The sequence below is a fragment of the Ricinus communis genome, chromosome 2, assembly GCF_019578655.1.
Source record: "Ricinus communis isolate WT05 ecotype wild-type chromosome 2, ASM1957865v1, whole genome shotgun sequence".
Classification (NCBI taxonomy): Eukaryota; Viridiplantae; Streptophyta; class Magnoliopsida; order Malpighiales; family Euphorbiaceae; genus Ricinus; species Ricinus communis.
In genome coordinates this window covers 17,459,045-17,474,277 of record NC_063257.1, presented here as the reverse complement: position 1 = coordinate 17,474,277, position 15,233 = coordinate 17,459,045, and positions in this window count along the sequence as shown.

Genomic DNA, 15,233 nt, shown 5'->3' with positions numbered 1-15,233 from the left:
TTGGTATGAGCTCTAAAGACTAAGTTGGGAGATGAGCTTGGGAAAACTCTATTGTAATTGTGATAGAGTATAATGGAATACGCAATTGGATATTGGGGAGTGGATGTAGGGTTGATTAACATCTGAACCACTATAAATCGTGTGTTGTGCATCTTTCTCTATTCTTCTACTTCTTACCTATATTCACCAAAACTTTTAGTTGGTAACCATTCTCATATTCACCTATTCAATCCCCCGTTCTTGGTTTATAAGGACAAACAAGTGGAATCAGAGCAATGACTCTTTATCAAAGTTTAAATGCAAGAGTTAAAAGATCAAGATGGTGAATGAAGGATACACCACCTTAGACCAAACTTTGATGGGTTCGATTATGCTCATTGGAAATATAAGATGGAAATCTACTTGGATAGTGATATGGTGGATAAAAGCACTTGAATCATTCTTACACATTTGGGTGGTCATGATACATTACTAGATGCCAATCTTGATCTATGAATATGTAAGTTAAATTATAGAATTTACATTAAACTAAAAGAGTTTAATTTCTAATCCATATTCATTGCCAATATATTAGAAACCTTTTGGGCCACACAATAATAGGCTTTAAGTGAGGATTAAAATGAGGCTTTAAGATTAGACTTAAGCTCATATGTATTGGTCCTAATTAAAGGTTAATTAATTAAGAGTTGGGGGGCCTTGTATAATGGACCTACGATGGGTTTATTAGCCATAAATTTGTTTTTATATTAATTAAAGTCCATTTAGGATAACAAAGCCCAACTTAATGTAAGCTAGAGTTTTGTAGTAATCCTAAACTTTTAAGGACTTTAATTAAAAAGACCATATATATAGAAAGAGATGTTTATAGAGCGACAAGGTTGAATGATTGATGTTCTAAGAGGAATAAACATTTTCTTTGAGTAAATCACCCTAGGTGAATCAATCAATAAGATTAATTGATTATCCCCCTTGTTTGGGACTAGTATTCAATCTCCTACATCTTTTCTCAATCTCCTAAAGTTATTTAATGTTTGCTTAGAAACTTGTGTGGACCACTAAAAGAGACTGGTTACTTTAGTAGCTTTGAAGTGCATCAATCATCCTTAAAGAATCAAGAATCAACAAAGTAAGAAGTACTCCTTCGATTTGCTGAAAACTCCCTTTGTAAGCCTTCTCCATCTTTTACTTGTTTTATGTGTTATGACTATCTTAATTAATAAGATTCTTGGTGGGAATTGAGAAAAAAAATTTAATTTGCTTCCATTGTACCTTTCTTTATATTTTATATTAATTCACAACGATGGTTAGAGCCTCCATTGATTAATTTAGTCATAATAGTTGCATAATTGTTAATGGATCATAAGCATGCAAATTTGGAATTTCAGGGCTATTTTAAAGATTCGTTGGTTGCCATAGCTATACTTTGAATTTTTGGGTGACTCTTATTGCATATGAACCCTAAGGGATAGAACTTATGATATAGAAGTTTGTATAATTTTTGGATCTCGTTTGATTATAGTTTGGGTATTGGAAGTCCATGCCATGTACGTAGACAGCTTTGATATGATCAACGACGCTCAATCTCTAATCAAATTTGGATGTGCAAATGCATATGTACTTGTTACAACAATATTTCTTGAATATTTGATGTTTAAAATTCGTTCAAAATAATTTAGAATTGGATTCTTGATGATCAAAGTAAAACAATGCACATACTACACATCCTAAGGGTTTATATATGTGTATGAATTTTGATTTGATTTAATTTTGGACAATAATGAATATAATTTAGAAGATGAATAATGAACCTTTATATTTCTGAAAAATTAAGGTTTGATCTTCATGAACACCATATGTATACACAATATACAAATCAAGTGTTGATTTGATGACTTAAGTATGGGTTTACTTGATGAATTCGACATATGCATATGTTCTTATTCTAATGGCAAGCCTTTTAAGGAAGAACAGCAGACCTAGATCATGTATAATGTGAGTTCTTAAAGCAATATGGAAGTTTGATTTAAATCTTGATCATGTTCCTCGCATAGTTTCCTTGTTTCTTGATGATCGCCATGTGAATCTTAATTATCTTGGATTGTTTAATAGAAAATTTAATTTTCTTGATGATGAATATTGATGAATATTGGTGAACTCAATTAATTACGAAATTAATGTGATTAATTAGCCTTGTTAGATATTTAAATCTTGTTAAATAAGGAGTTTTCTTATTTGTAGAGATTTCTAGATAAAGTATCCAGTTGACATGTGACTCCTTGCCTTAAGACATATCCTAGTTGTTTTAGGATTATAATTACTTATTTGCCAGCACCCCTTTTTCAAAATATAGATATCGAGAAAAAAACGGAAAATCCTATGATGAGAGTTACTGCATTCTCAGGTCTCGGGAGACGAAGGACAAGTGAATCTGAGGCTGAGGTCGAGGTTAATCTAGTTGGAATTAGCTTTTTGGAATCAATTTGGACCTAATTGTCAAAAAAAGTTAAGTTTGAGGATCATAATTTCAATTTTTACAAATTCAGGGACTAAATTGCTAAAATCAGAACTTCTTCTCTAGAGCCAATCGGCTTTATGATAAAATCAATCGGTTCTTTATAGAACGATTGGATTTTAACTCCTGGACGTCATTTTTTTCGGATAATTTTACCTCTAAATACAGTTTTTAGAAGGTTTCCTTGGTGATAACCACTATTTTATCGATAATTACTTTAATTTTAAATAAATGAATGGGATGTTTATCAACATATTCTTAGGATTTATCTCTTTCTCTTTTACCTTTATAAATAGTAAGAGGTATTTAGGGTTTCAAAAGGGGAGGCAAGAACTGAGATTCGATCAAGAGTAATATTAAGAGCAAAGAAACACTAAGAAAGAAAGAAAAGAGAAAAAATTAAAAGAAAATAGAAGAAATTGCACTGTCAATCATAATTAGTATTCAAAAACTCAAGCCAGTGAAGAAGAAGGATTTTAGGAAACTAGTCACTTAAGAAAGGGCACTTTTTAAAACTCCTTTTTAATTGACAGAAGATTTCCCAAAGTGAGATCCAGCTCTGGATTCCTACCTAGTTTTTTATTCAACTCCTTCCTCATCGCCCGAGACACGCAGATCCAATATACACGGTGACAACCTGAGGGTCTTTTCCACCATACATCTACATCAATCATAAAAACTAGTTCTTTTGTTCCATTTTTGTCTTCTATTTGCTTTTTATATTATTTTTTCTTAGAAATATGATTAGAGTTTTTATCTTTGATAGGTATGATTAGATTAGGGTTTTTGGATATGTATGTCAATAGGATTTCGAATATGATAATAAAAACTAGAGTTTTTTTCTTAGATTTAATATTTTGCCAATTAGGGTTTTAAATTTGTTTAAAAACATGTTATAGGATTAATTTTTAGTTTTTGTCAATATAATTTAGTAATTAAGCCTAAATAAAAACATGACTCTTTATTTTGATAACTTATTGTTAGTCTATAGAATCTTAGGATTTTTATTAATTTAGGTTTTTTCTTGCTTCTGTAACTTTATTTAGTCTCTTTTAGCTATTTTATCTCATTCTAATTTCGTTTAAACATCTATGCATGTGAAAATCGGCTTTAGAGTGTGAGATTGGACTGGCAAATGAGCGAGAATCGAAGAAAAACCGACTGGAATCCATCCCTAGACTTCAGAGCCGGTCGGCAAATGCGGAGCCGATTGCTAACCATGCTGGCTCCTATCTTTTTGCTTTTTTGGCATTTTTTTAATCTATTCTTAGCCTCTGTATAGTTTTAGGCCTTTATGGTTTTGTAATTCTAGTTGTAGGCGGGTTTTAATAGCTAGGGTTTTCTTTTTCTGCTATATTTTATTTATTATTTCTGTTGTTTATTGGATGTTAACCCAAAATGACTGACCAAAATGGGCCACATAGACTTAGGGCTAAAAACTGATCCAACATGAATTTGGTAGTTTAATAGGTTAATCCACTTTAACTCAGCTTAAACACTAAAATTCAATTAGACTAGTGGGCTTTGACATATTTAGTTAGGGTTTGAACTTAGTTAAATTTGAGATCACAATAAATGGGCCTTCTCATAACAAGTAGTCTAATAAGCTTAAAGTCTGGAATCTAAAGAGCATAACATGTAATTAGGCTAGAATAGATGGGCCTTGTACATAATTAGTTAAGTAAGATTAGATTAAAAACTTAAATATGGGTTAGGCTTGAATAACATGGGCTCGACTTAGGTGTATTGTGTATTGCTTTGATATGCCTGTGTATAAAATACTTGCATTTATAGGGAATATTTTGTTAAGTAATAAATTTAAAGACTGATATACACAAATAAGGAAGTCGGCTTCCGGATCCATCTCTAGACTCTCTAGCTTAAGCTTCTTTATAGAATATGAGAAAAGCCACTTATACAAAAGTGTCCCGGTAATTACCCGGGTGGCGACTCCCATCTCCGCTCTAGTCTCAATGACTAGTTAGCTTATTCCTAATTAAGTTGAAAAGCCTTACAGTGTTGTAGTCGCTAAAGACACTTACGTACGCGCTCGAAACCGCCACTCATATTGTCCTAATAAGATTAGGAGATTAATTAAAAGGCTATCTTAATTACTAGAAGTACTATTAAGCTTTTAGGATAAGGACTTTAATTTTAGAATCGTAATTGGACTAGGTAGTTGTCTAGATTAAGACAAGAGTTTGACTCTTGTCCTAAATTTTAGACATGGCCTAAAACTACATAGATTATAAGAGAATTTTTATTTTTTAATTTAATTTAATTAATTTAAATTCTCAATAATTTATGTTATCCTAGGACTTATATCTTAGTATCCTAGTATGACTAGGTTGTTTATCTTAATTAAGACATAAGTTTGACTTTATGTCTTAATGTTTGACTTTGTATCCTAAAAGGACATAAAATTAAATTTAAAATTAAGGATTTTTTAAAAGGGAATTAGTTATTAATTAAATATGATTTAATTAATTTTAATTCTCTACAACTTTCTTAAAGTAAGATTAAATCTTATTTTCCTAGTATGACTAGGATTAGTAAAGTTTGTTTGGTCAAAGGTTGACTTTAGTCCTAACTTTTATTTTGGCCGAAAATTACATTCTAAAATAAGGAGAATTTTTATTTTTGAATATGATTTAATTATTTTAATTCTCCATACCCATTTAGTCTTAATTGCATGCAATGATCAAATAACTTAAATTATGCTATTTTGATTCTTTTTATGCTTTATATAAAATGATTATATATGGCATGATAGATGATCCTGGACTACAAAGACCAATATGACTGTGTTGAATGGTTGAATACTTTAGTTTGGTATTTTTGAAATAAGGACTGCATTCCTTGCCTTTTTCCAATTTTCTTTGGGTTATAAAAATCTTTTCTCATCTAACTCCCCTTAAATGCACCTCAAGGATTCTCTAAATTTTATGTAAATGTTATATAGTCTTAAATTAGTTAGATAGAATTTCATTTTGTAATCCGGATGGAGATATGGTGCCAAATGGAGATGAAGGGGATATTGCTTCAAGACTTGGAGATCGTGAAGGCAAGACCTAGATTTTGACCATCTAGTTATCTTCGATGGCTTGAGATAACTAGCTTAGAAGGTCCATAATCATCCATAGTAGTTTGACATGTTTAGCTTATATTATATATGTGATGTATAATACATGATCATGTCAAAGCATGAAACCCTTATATTCAATATTTTTATATTCATGCTAATACATGAGACCTTAATCACCGCTTAATAACAAATCCCTAGTTCAATATTAAGTCACATATTAGGAACATAATTAAGTTGCCTTCCATGATTTAAATAGGAACAAGAGCTCTATTCATAGGCTAATTTGTTGGGCATACCCAAGGTTACCTATTACCTGAGCATGTTCTCTATCTTAATTGATGGGTCCTACTTAACTATCTTATATAATTCAGATAGGAATACTCATATGATTATATGAAGGTAGAGACACGAATTAGGTGAAACATATGTGATGTTTAGAACATTATAAAAGATGTTTAGACAAATGCCGTTTTCAAGTTGTATAGAGATATAATTGACAAATAGTTGTCTACCTTTACGTAGTATCCTTGACATCAATAAGCTTACTGAACCAAACTTTCTTGATTGGCATCGCAATGTGAGAATTTTTCTCAAACAAGAAGAAAAGCTTTATGTGCTAGACACACCTCCATTGCATCTCCCTACCGCAGATGCATCCGAAGAGGTGGTCTAAGAGTACAAGAAGCATCAAGAAGACGATGACCAAGTTGTTTGTGTGATATTAGAAAGTATGACTTCCGAACTACAAAGATAACATGAGAATATGAATGCTCAAACTATCATCTTATGTTTGAAGGAAATGTTTAATGAGCAGTTAAAGACTAAAAGGTATGAGACCTCAAAGGAATTGTTCCGATGCAATATGGTCGAAGGTGCATCTGTGGATGTATATGGACTAAAGATGCTTGGATATATTGAACATCTAGGGCGTCTTGGTTATATGATGGACCATGAATTAAGTATAGACTTAATTTTGCAATCTCTACTAGTTATTCGTAGTTTATTATGAACTTTCATATGAATAAGTTAGATACTACGATACCCAAGCTTATTAATATGTTAAAGATTGCAGAGGCACCATAAAGAAGCAAAAGAAAGTTATTCTAATGGTAGAATATTCTAAAGCTGCTAAGAGTAAGTCTAAGAAGAAAAAGGAAAAGAAAGCCCAAAAGCCTAAGAAAGTTTTAAAGGCTATTGGAGGTATTAACAAGGATAAAGAAAAGTGTCATCATTGTGGAAAGAAAAAACATTAGAGAAGGAACTACAAATGGAATATCTTTCCCCACAAATCCCTGGTAGGGATATGCGATTCTTACAAGTCTAAGCGTTTTCCCCACAGAATATCTGAGAAGGGCAAGGTTTGGAACCCTCAAGCAAGACATGATCATAATAATATAACATCATAGCGCCTAGAGATAGAGGTACGGTTCATCGTGTTACTTATCCAAGCATGTTGCCAGTAAGCTTCTAATTCTGAAAAGAAGGAATAGACTAGCTTGAAGGCAATTGTTGCCATTTAGTTAAGTTATTAATTTTGTTTTCCTTATTAAGAATTTGATAATTTTTTTAATTCTATTTCTAGAAAAATTGTTGTTATTATCTTATTTAATAATATTAGGTAATTTTTACCTTATTCAATTAAATGATTTATGTTTTAGAATATCATACAAAAGATTGTATAAAAGTAAGAAAATAAATCTTTAATGCAAGAAACCCAAAGCAATCCTAAATAGGCATAAAGATTATATTATTGATATTAAGACAGATAAGTAATGTAAACAAGTAATGTAACTTATAATTCTTGTCAGATCAATATTATAATCAAGTTGTCTTTGAAAAAGATACACATGTTGAATTCATATACAATACATAAGATGTATGTTTGCTTTTAGGAAGATTTATGATAAAGTATCATATCAAGATTAGATCACGATATAAAGTAATTGGATCATCATTAGAATGTCTATAACTTACAATTACTTAAATTGATAAAGTTTCATAAGATGATAAAATCTAACTTTATGAGACATAATTATATCAATAAAGAGTGTTGCAAGTTGTGAGCAGCGGTTTCGGTCGCGCACCAAGTGTCTTTAGCGACTACGACACTGTAAGTCTTTTCAACCTAATAGGAATATGCTGACTAATCATGAATACTAGGGCAAAGACGAGAGTTGCCACCCGAGTAATTCTCGAGGACACTTTTACTAATTAAGTAGCGTTTCTCGATTCCATAAGGAAGCTTCACCACATCTATAGATGGATATGGAAGCCAACTTCTTTATTTGTGTATCCTTTTTCTAATTTCATTGTTTAAGAGACTATTCTCTATAAATATAATAATTTATATTTTATAGGCAAGCATTACAACATGTGAGTTCCGCTTATGTCTAACCCATTTTATTTAAGGCCAATCCCCGTTTAAGTTAGTAACCTAATTGAACTATTAATTATGTACAGGCCCATCTAATCTAGTCCAATTATAAATTATACTTTTTTATTTCAAAATCTTTTAACCTAAATGGATTGCCTTTTTACATGCTGAGGTCTAATTAGATGAACTTATTCTAAGTGAGCTCAATTAATTAATTAAAGAGGAAATTACATAAAATATAGTCTTTTTGAAAAAAAAAATCATCTTTACTATATTTCTTTTCTTTCATTTTTACTTATTTTGACTTTAATTATATCATTTTTACGGTTTTTTTTCACTCTTCTATTTTCTTTCTTTCTTCTTCTTCTAATTTCTTTTTCTATTTTGATTTTTAAATTTTGATTTTTTTTTCTTCTTTTTCGGCACTTTCATTGTCTTGCATGGAGTTTTTTTTTTAAATTTCTTTTTGAGTAGTGGATATATATATATATATATATATATAATTTTGCTACTGATTTTGTATAGGGAATAGTTTTAACTTATTCTTCTACTTCTCCTAAATGTAATAAATATTCTTCTCAAATTTTATGAAATTTGGTGAATTCTATTTGTGTTGATAAGGAGATTTTGGATAATATTATTTCTAAGAAAATGGTTAAGAAATCAATAGCCAAGAGTTTGAAAAAGAAGCAAGGGAATTTGAACTAACTTAAATAGAATTTGTAAATTCTTTATTTGTTAATGGTAGAGAAAAATATATTGGATCCTTCAGATTTGTTGTTGATTGTATTTTTAGAATGTTGGGTTTTAGTAATTTGATAAGAGGTGTAGTAATTTACCCTTCTAGTTTTGAAAAGTTTAGAGACATAGATGATTGCAATTGATATTTGAACATGCACTTAAGGTATTTGATAAATTTCTTGAACGATATTTCTTTTTTGCTTTTGCTGATGGTTTTAATGGGTGTGGTGTTCATAGGTTCGATATTATATCTAGAACAGTATATATATACTATTTATATACACAAAAGATACTAACAATATATATATATATATATAAATACTATTTTTCATGTAATTTTAAGAAGAGAAAAATTTTATTTGTGACTTTGTTATTTTAATACACTAGAAACTTTAATGTGTAATGGTGCAGATATTATTGTTTTATTTTTATTTTTATGTTCAAAAATATATAGTAAGAAGGAGAATGAGGAGAATGAATTTATAGCACGATCAAAGGAAGAGTAAGTGGATTATTATATAACTAGCAAATAAAGAAGATAGCATGGAGTATTAATTCAAGACTTGTTGGCTAGTTATTTAATTTAATTCAACTTTTTTTTTTATAATGGTGCTACCCAAGTATGGACAAATAATGAAATGACTACTTGAGCTGGCTAATAAATTTGATTAAATGAGATTATATTTGCACTGATGATGTTTGATAATATGCTTGTTTTAAGATATTAATGAAATTTTTTGAATAGTAGCCAAGTTAATAAGTGTATAGATACTAAAGACACAAAATAGAAACTAAAAAAATAATTTTGGATATCATTTATTACTATATGCATACCAATATATATATGAAACATGTACCACAATTTGTGAAATATATACATTTTACTATAATTTTTACTTGTATTTTTCTAAAAATACAAAAATAGTAAGTACGTTATATAAGGAACATATATTAACATAAATTAAATATATTTTATTATATTTATTATATCCTAGCATAGTTTATCTTTTTATTTTTATAAATTTATAATTTATATAAATTAAAATAGTTGTAGATACCAAATATATAATTATTGTATACCATATTTTGTTGAACGCAATCATAATATATAATCATACACCATAATAATAAAATGATAAAAGGAGAGAGAGTAAATAAATAAAGACATTTTTACTTTCACGGGACGTGTGGCTAAGTAGAACCCTAACCCCAAATTCTAACAGCCATTTTGGCTCTCTTAATCCAATAAGACTGGCGCCCAGAGAGCAATGCTCGACCAAGGACCTTACTTCCAGTCTGGTCACTTAAGTATCCAAATAAGCCGGCGCCCCGAGAGCAATGCTCGACCAGGGACCTTACCTCCGGCAATTTACACAAATCAGCCCAGAGAGCCATGCTCGACCAGGGCAAACCCATAAAAATCTTATTACATGTCCATGATCATTACCGGTGCGCACGCGGTTCTGATGTAACCCATCAGGTGGCATGTTCTACGAAAGCCACATTTCCCAATTCTCAATCATCACAAATAATAAATATCATTATCTAATGAACTCACCCAACACATATCGAAACAAAGATTAACGATTTAGGGTAAAATAACGTGCAATTCGTGAGGGGAAAAAATAATAACGCTTGTATTATTATAACATTACTAATAATAATATTTATCTTATTTCAAATATTATTAATCAAGTGAAATCATTTATTTTGTGATACTAATAATCATGTTAAGCATAAATTCTAAAATAGCGTATTAAAATCAGACCTAGCAATAGTGCAAAGATTAAATGACTTTAACTCACAGATTTGATGCTTTCCACAGTCCGCTCCTACGCCTCGGGTGGAGCTGGCGGGAAGGCTGAATTATCTAATAACAAAAGACATACAATTAATAGACATTCGAAAATTTTTCCTAAACTTAGACCCTAAGGTCATTTGCTAGAATTAAATTGGACTCGAGGAATCACTGAAAGTTTGTGAACCTCCCTAAATTACGGATATTTACCCCCCGTAAAACGGGTCCAGGACCTGCCAAAAACATATCAGACATCCTGGAATTAATAACAAGAGCCGGGCCACAAGAACTGCATTAATATTTCCCCGACTCCAAAACACCACAACCCACACAATTTAATTTGATTTATTTTTAAACTACCCATCATAAGCAATTAATAGCCACAATAACTTTCTAATATTATAACAAAATTTTCGAGTCTAAATAAAATTATCTGAGTTAAAAATTGAAATATTTCGCGCGTCCGGAAAACAGGGTCCGGTCCACCTTAGCGATGTCGGAATTCAAATCCGGGCGCTTCTGTGAAGCTCAGTGCGGGGAGTCCGGGAAGTACAAGAGTTTTGGCGGAAAGTGGCGGGAAGGCGGCGGATCGGGGCCGGAAAGGCGTTGCTCCGACGACACTTCCCAAGGCTGCCGACAAGGATTTTCCGACGGAGGAGGGTTGCTTCCGGGGTTTTCGGGGGTGAGGAACTCGTTCCCGATGTCAGATCGCCGAAAACACGTGAAGAGGCGAGCAGCGGCCCCTTGATCTTGACAAGCGAAAGGAGGAAGGGAAGGAAGGCTGCAGAGCGGCGAAAGGGAGGGAGGCGGCGGCGTCGTGGGGGAAGAGTGGGCTGCCAGCGGAAAGGAGAAGAAAAATGGGGGAAAGGGAAGAGGAAGAGGGAGGAAGGAAAGAGAGGAGGAAAAATGAGATGTGAGGAAGAAAAAGAGTTTTTTATTTATTTATATATATATGAAATATTTATTATAACAACTAAGGGTGTTACATTCTACCCCCCTTAGAAACAAAATTCGACCTCGAATTTTTAAACCATGGCCCACTTAGGATTGAAATAAATGAGGGTAGAGACTTCTCATTTCCTGCTCGGTTTCCCAGGTACACTCTTCAGACAAATGATTCCGCCACAAGACTTTGACCATCGGAATAATTGTAGAGCGCAGCTGGCGAACTTGAGTATCCACGATCCTGACTGGCTGCTCCTCGTAAGTCAAATCTTCACCAACTTCCACATGTTGTGGTTGTAACACATGCGAAGGATCTGAAATGTACTTTCTTAACATCGATATGTGGAATACCGGATGCACGTGCGAGAAGTTCGGTGGCAAGTCTAGCTTGTATGCCACATCTCCAATTCTACCAATAATCTCAAAGGGTCCCATATAATGAGGTGCCAATTTGCCCTTCTTGCCGAACCGCAGCACACCACGCATAGGAGACACCTTCAAGAATACATATTCCCCGACACTGAATTTCACGTGCTTCCGCTTTGGATCCGCATAACTTTTCTGCCTACTAAAAGCTGTCTTCAGTCGCTCGCGAATAACCGGAACCTTTTCTGAAGTGATTTGAACCAATTCTGGTCCTGCTAACTTCCGGTCACCAACCTCTTCCTAACATACGGGAGACCTACACTTCCGACCGTACAAAGCCTCGTAAGGTGCCATCCCAATGCTTGCATGATAGCTGTTATTATACGCGAATTCGACCAACGGTAGATACCAATCCCATTGACCACCAAAGTCTATCACGCACATCCGGAGCATATCCTCTAAAGTCTGAATAGTCCTTTCTGATTGTCCATCCGTCTGAGGATGGAAGGCCGTACTGAAGTCCAACCTGGTACCAAGTTCCTCTTGTAACTTTTTCCAAAACCTTGAAGTAAATTGCACGGCCGGACACTATGGAAGCCAGGGGCAGTAGTGACAATCCTTTCCAGATACACTCTTCCATACTTAGCTACCGAGTAGGTAGTCTTTACCGGAAGAAAATGCGCTGACTTAGTCAATCGATCCACAATTACCTAAATGGAGTCATAACCAGCAGAAGTCTTGGGTAAACCTGATACAAAATCCATAGTAATCCTTTCCCATTTCTACTCTGGTATAGGAAGCTGCTGCAATAACCCTAACGGCTTTTGATGTTCCAATTTAACCTGCTGACATGTCAGACATTTGGAGACAAACTCTGCTACATCTCTCTTCATCCCGCTCCACCAATAATTTCCTTTCAATTCATGGTACATCTTTGTGGAGCCCGGATGCACGTTGTAAGCTGTACAATGAGCTTCTTCCAAAATCTACTTTCTGAGATTATCCACATCGGGAACACATAGCCTAGAGCCCATCATGAGGGTGCCATCACCATTCATAACAAAATCATTAGCTCGACCTTGCTGCACTTCTTCCAAGATTTTCTACAACTGCGGGTCTCGATTCTGAGCGATCCTGATTCTATCGACAAGCACAGACCTAACCCTGAAATGTGCTAACAACACACTCGATTCTAATATTTCCACCTGTAACCCTTGATCATACAGTTCATGCAACCCTTTAGCCAGCGGTCTCTTCTCTACATTGATATGAGCAAGACTACCTACCGACTTCCTGCTCAAAGCATCTACAATGACATTCGCCTTACCTGGGTGGTACAAAATATTACAATCATAGTCCTTCAGAAGCTCTAACCATCTTCTCTGCCTTAGATTTAACTCCTTTTGCTGGAAAATGTATTTTAAACTCTTGTGATCTGTATAAATCTCACACGTCTCCCCATAGAGATAGTGTCTCCAAATCTTTAATGCAAAAATTACTGCTGCCATCTCCAAATCGTGGGTCGGGTAATTTTGTTCATGCTTCTTCAATTGCCTGGACGCATAAGCTATTACCTTTCCATTTTGCATCAGAACACAACCCAAACCCACTCTAGAAGCATCGCAATACACCGTGAATCCACCAGTGCCAGAAGGTAAGGTCAACACCGGAGCTGAAGTCAAACAGTCTTTCAACCTTTGAAAGCTTCTCTCACACGTATCAGTCCACTGAAACCTGGCATTTTTCTGAGTCAGCTTAGTCAAAGGCGCTGCTATCTTCGAAAAGTCTTGCACAAATCGGCGGTAGTAGCCTGCCAACCCTAGAAAGCTACGCACTTCAGACACCGAGGTCGGTCTCTGCCAATCCGTCACTGCCTCCACTTTCTTAGGATCTACCTGAATACCCTCTTTAGACACTACGTGCCCCAGAAAAGCCACGCTTTCCAACCAGAACTCGCACTTGGTGAACTTAGCGTACAATTGATGTTCCCTCAAAGTTTGAAGTACCATCCTCAAATGCCACGCATGTTCCTCTTCGCTTCGGGAGTATACCAAGATATCATCGATGAATACGATGACAAAACGATCCAAAAACTGCTTGAACACCCGATTCATCAAATCCATGAAAGCCGCAGGGGCATTAATGAGTCCAAACGACATCACCAGAAACTCATAATGCCCATAACGCGTCCTGAACGCCGTCTTTGGCACGTCTTCACCACGGATCCTCAACTGGTGATACCCCGATCGTAAATCAATCTTGGAGAAATACACAGCTCCCTGAAGCTGATCGAATAGGTCATCGATGCGAGGAAGCGGATACTGGTTACGAATCGTCGCCTTATTCAATTGCTGGTAATCGATGTAGAGACGCAAGGTACCATCCTTCTTCTTCACGAACAAAACAGGAGCACCCCAAGGAGACGTGCTAGGTCTAATGAAACCCTTTTCTAAGAGGTCCTGCAACTGTCCCTTTAGCTCTCTTAACTCGGCTGGTGCCATTCGATAGGGCGGCAAAGAAATAAGTGCTGTACCCAGTATCACGTCGATACAAAATTCTATCTCCCTATTGGGTGGCAATCCTGGTAATTCTTCTGGAAATACATCAGGGAACTCGCAAACCACCGGGACGTCTTCGACGCAACCTTTTCCCGTGGAGGTATCCCTGACTAAAGCTAAATATCCCTGGCATCCGCGGTGAAGCATCCGCCTAGCTGTAATCGTCGACACGAGATTCGTGGGAGGAGGTATCTGCTCACCTTTAAAATAGAACTCTGAGTCTCCAAGAATTCGAAAAGTCACTTGTTTCTCCCGGCAGTCCAACATGGTGAAATGCATAGCTAACCAATCCATTCCCAATATCACATCAAAATCCATTACATCTAAAAGAATTAGGTCAGCAACTAAATCTCATCCCTCAGCGAGACCGGACACGGCGGATACGACATCGGTCTAAGGCCTCACTTAACGGGGTAGTGACCGACATCGGGACTCGAAGCCTAACGGGCTGGACATCCAATCTTAAGGCAAAACTAGGCGATACGAAAGAATGGGTAGCCCCAGGGTCTAACAAAACTCTAGCTTCAGAATAACAAACAGGAATAGTACCTGACACCGCAGCATTTGAGGCTCGCGCATTATGAGGAGTGAGGGTGAACACTCTCGCTTGCCCCCAGCCTGACTGTTGAGACTCTGAAGCTCGACCTTGAACCCTGCCCCCAGACCGGCCTCCTGAAGATCTACCTCCAAAACTACGGCCCTGCTGGCCGACAAACTGAGATCCATCTTGAAAATGTCCCGGAGCTGCAGGAAAAGCTGGTCGGGTCGCACTAGCGGACGAGCCTTGTGGAAAAGCTGGTCGACTGAAGTAGCGAGGACACTCTCGAGCCACATGTCCTATCTCACCACACCTA